Source organism: Pinus tabuliformis, chromosome 3_1 (genome assembly GCF_031772625.1).
Source record: "Pinus tabuliformis cultivar Carrire ecotype Pingquan chromosome 3_1, CPIR1, whole genome shotgun sequence".
Taxonomy (NCBI): Eukaryota; Viridiplantae; Streptophyta; class Pinopsida; order Pinales; family Pinaceae; genus Pinus; species Pinus tabuliformis.
The window spans coordinates 354,581,533-354,586,750 of record NC_142301.1 but is presented as its reverse complement, the minus strand read 5'-3'; positions in this window follow the sequence as shown (position 1 = coordinate 354,586,750).

Genomic DNA, 5,218 nt, shown 5'->3' with positions numbered 1-5,218 from the left:
GATGTATATGTCACACACTATATGTTTGTGGATGACCTCCTTTTTGGAGGTCTTAAATATATCACAGAATGGAAATACTTTCATGACATTCTTGATACTTTTGGATCTGCTTCAGGCCTCTACATAAATGCTAATAAATCAAAATTGATAACTAATCATGAGGAAGCGGGAGAGGTTGAACATATATGTCGAATTTTTTGTGTCACAACTCGACCATTGGACTTTGGTTTCACCTACCTAGGATTTCACATCAAACCAAATTTCTATCAGATTTTGAATTAGGGTTGGATCATTAATAAAATTGAGCTGAGAATTAATCATTGGTCCCACAGGGCGCTTACCATGGGGGGTAGACTTATATTGATCAAGTCCATATTATAGTTTATATTTGTTTTTTGGATCACCTATATATGCTGCTGATGGCCATTATTAAGAAGATTAATGCAATCTTGGCTAGATTCCTTTGGCCCGGTTCAAATGCACCTAGAAAGCCCCATCTCGTCCATCTATGTACCCTAGAAAAAGTTGCTGATAGTGGGGGATGGCGGGATTCTAGATACACTATCTTTTAACCGAGCACTTATTTGCAAGAGTTTGGGGAGAGGATTGACTAGCAGGGGCATCTGGTCACTGATTATTCGAGGCAAGTATATGGCTTATAAGGACATTGAAGACTAGATAAAAGAAGGTGTTATTTTCTCTTCTTCATCCTCTTATATCTGGCGAAACATGATGAGGAACAGGCACTCGCTATTTGCGGGTCTATGTTGGGAGGTGGGCAATGGCGTCAGGATAGAGGTTGTACTATATATCATCAAAGGTCTTCTGGGCACTCATACTCTATCTGCTCCTCTCCTCCAACATCTGCACGGTAGAGGTATGTTCTTTTTTTCTCATATTTTCTCTTATAGGGCTCCATCTCCTCATATTCAATCTTGGCTTCGGGCAGAAGACATTGATCTTTCAAGTTATCTAGCTATAGAATGGGATCTTTACATTAGATAGGTTGAGGCCATAGGGATTTGCCTCACTCATGAGACAACCAAGTTGACCTAGGCTAGGAAAAATCACCACAGCCAAATTGTGGTTAGTGGAATTTACAAGCATATCACCAATTCACTCCCAATTGTTGAGGCACCTAATTGCTTACATAGGATATGGAAGTGGGAGTTCCCATTGAAACTCAAATGTTTCGGGTCGCTAGCTCTCCATGACAAAATACTCACTTGGGGGAATCTCTCTTGTAGAGGTTTCTATGGCCCTAGCATTTGTCCACTTTGTATGCTATACTCGGAGGATGTGTCACATCTCCTTATCAACTGTCCTATTGTAGCATAAGTATTGGCACTCTGTTCTTCATATTTTTTAGATTGGTGGGAATTATACGCACCTTAACCTGGATGCATGTTTCAAATTATGTTTTGCAACACAACATGAGTTCTGCTCCTTACCTTTTTACATCATTTGGGGTATCGATGTAGGAACAACATGATCTTTGAACATAAGAAGGTGGACATTAGGAAATTTGTATTAGGGATCGTGACATACTTTTTTGAGATAGGACCCAAGAAGCATGCTTACAAACCGAGACAGATAATCAAACAGGATGTGTGGCAAAAGCTTCCGATTGGCTTCTTTGATGGTGCATGCAACAACAAACATTGTGGATGCAGAGCCCTCATCGTTAGGGAATCTCGATATTACTTTTATTTTTGGTGGGAATGTGGCAAGGGTACAAACAATCGGGCATAAATCATCACTTTTTGGGGTCTCCTTTACTTGGCACAATGGCTTAACATCAAAGACATAGAAGTATTTGGGGATTCAAAAGGCTACAATTGATTGGATCAAAGGGCTCAACTGCTTTAAACCTCCTTTAATGTCATACTGGATGAAGCAAATTCACTCTTTAGAGTGCTCATTTCAACACATCTCTCGTGAACACATGTACTGGGAACAAAACAACATTGCTGATATGCTCTCCAAAAGAGGTGTGACAGGAGTACCTGCGGTCATCCACTACTCATACTCATACGAACAAGACTTCAGGGTTGATACTTGTAGTGTTCACATTTCCTAATTGCTATGTCTTTGACTTTGACAACATAGGAGATAATATGTTTTTTTGAAGGACTGTTTATGATTGCAATCTCCTTAATATTTTTTGAGAATAGATCTATATGACTAAATCTAAGTGGTAGTTTTTCCCTTTTTGTTTGTTTTGATAATAGATCTATATGACTGAATGTAAATGGTAGTTTTCATTTTTTTGTTTTGTTTTTGAAACCGTTATGCTATACATAATAGATCTATATATGACTGAATGTAAGTGGTAGTTTTTAGTTTTGTTTTTGTTTTTGGAACCAATATGCTATACACAAGTGATAAATTGAAAGTTTTTTTTTCCAAACTCAAGATGATAAAAAAGACAAAGATCCATTTATATGCACTCTCTTTTTTTCTTGTTGGAAAAAAAAACCATTTATATGTATTTTTTCTTCTTGGGAAAAAAAGGTACAACGTTAGAGTCAAATTCAATTCGAATTGAAATTCACAGCTCTATTGTGTCATACTTGGGTTGTGTCAAAAAACTATATATACCGCTCAACAAAATGGTTTCGAAACACTCTACATTACTAACTATGCTTAGAACAATAAAAAATTCAGTGTCAAGGGCCGGTAACATTATTGAACTCGCACAAAACGTTAACAAAAAATGGAAGGAAGCTCCTGTAGGATCGTTTAGACGTTCGTTGGTCGAGACGTTTGTAAGTATTCCAGGAACGTTAGAATAGAGTGACTACGAGGAGGGTTCGCTGGGAATAGGATGCTGCAAGACCGATGCAGAACCAGCAGGAACGCTTTCTGGTGGCCCAGTAGGAACAGCATTAGCAGTGGGGTGTGGCAATATGGGGTCACAGAGCAACATTGCCAGATACTGCTCGCTAAGAGGGAGTGAAGACAGACATGGATTCTGCAGCAGTCGAACGTAGAAATGAAATCCTGGAAAGTGCTGCGAGATTAGGCTTATAGGAAACGAAGAGTCCGTGATCGGATTTGAATGCCTTGCTGAACCAAAGCATTGTGATTCCTTTGCACGAGTGCGGCGGCGAGGGTGGTGAGCATTTCCATTGCGGCGAGGGTGATGAGCATTTCCATTGCTGCGGCGTAGTTCGTTTGGGAAATTTAGTTTTGCTTTCAACCTTCTGAACCTGTAAGCAGCCTCATCGTAAGCTCGTGCTGCATTCTCTGCTGTATTAAAGGTGCCCAGCCACACCTTTGCCCTCGTGATTGGATCACTAATCTCTGCTACCCACTTACCCCAAGCCGTCATTCTGACTCCTATATAGTGTTTGCTCGACTTGGCAGTAGCTCTGTCTATGCTGATCTTCTGCTTAGCTCCTTTGGATTGATATCCCTGGCTAACCATGGCTTCTGCAGTTTAACAAAACATTTCTCGTTGAGGGTTTCCATCACATGTAACTAATCGTTCCCTAACAATAAATTGATCATAGTTTTGGTTTGAATAAAACAAGAAATTAATGCAAATCTAATTTTCATCTCTTGACTACACATAACATGAAAAAGTCACCTGGTAATAATGCAGGAACCTGTTGGTTTTCGTATTGGGGCAGGCCAGAGTCCGAGATAAGCGATCCTTGCGCCGCCCCAATTCCGCCGCCAAAGCCCAACTTTGTGTCTTTGTCTGGATTTCTGTCTACGGCATGACCACTCACTGAACCATTGCAGGCGCCAGTCCTAAGACCCGCCGTCCTAAAGCCACCCGTCTGTATCTTCTCCTGGACTGGATATTTGGTGGGGTGGTGCAACCATGATTCAAAAACAGTCATAGTGGACGAATTGCAATAACCCAAATGTTGTTGCACCTCTTGCTTTTCAACTTCATGGAACAGACATTCAAGGCCGGACATTTCATCTATCATCGGTTGCACCTCTTGCTCTTCAACTTCATGGAACAAACATTCGAGGCTGGGCATTTCAACTTCATGGAACATACATTCCAGGCCAGACATTTCTTCCATCATCCCAACTCTTATATTGTCTTAATCTTTCAGGGCCAGTTTGGATTTATTGAAAGTGTCGACCACCATTCCTCTCTGTTGTGATTTATTGAAAGTGTCGACCACCATTCCTCTCTGTTGTGATTTATTCAAAGTGTCGACCACCATTCCTCTCTGTTGTGATTTATTCAAAGTGTCGAACACCATTGATAGTCGTTCAACTCCGCGTTTTCAGATTTCGAATTTTGAGCTGTCAACACCGCTGCTAAAGTTTTCCATTCTTTTGCCGCGTTGCACAATGCAGTTGAACGATGTTCTGCACTGGAGGGCCATGAATGGTTCTCAATTGGCATTCACATCTCAAAGTTTGTTACAAACTTAAAGGCTTTAGTTACTTTGCGCAGTGTAGAACGATATTATGCGATACAGTGTCATAAAATGTTTTGCTTTGTCGGCTTATGGAGTATTTAGTGCATGATTCGAGAAAATATGCAGTTTTGAATGTTTACGAAGATCTTGAATCTTGGAAATGAAAATTTTGTATTAATTTTTTTTTTTTTTTTTTTTCATTCATGTAATGTATTAAATTTATTATTATTATCTTGGGTGGTGGCCTAGATTCCAACACCGCATTTAGTCAGTGTGAATTGTACAGCAAATGTGTCCATTTCTAGATGTTATGTTTTATTGTCAAATTTCTTGCCATAAAGAAAACATGGTATGGAAAATGGTTTTGAGTCACTAAACGAATTCAGAAGTATTTGTTATCCAGATTTTTCTCATCAATATTTTTTTATTTTTTTTTAAATTAATAAATTTATAATTTATTCAATATTTTTATTTTTCTAATTTTATAAAATAGAAATTATTGTGATAAATTTATGGTTAATTTTTTTATTACATTGATTGCATATTTGTTTATAGTGTTTATTATTTGGATTTTTTTATTAATATTTTTAATTTTTTTATTTCATGTAATTCATAAGTATAGAATATTATTTGCTAGTTGTTTATATATTTATATATATATATTTTTAATATAATGGTTAATATATATATATATATATATAAAAAGTAATTATCATTTAATTTTTATTAGACAATATAAATTTTGTGTGTTGTTATATTTTCTACTCTTTTCATTTATATTTCTTAGATTAACATTACATTATTTGAAGTCTTTCTCTCAAACTAAT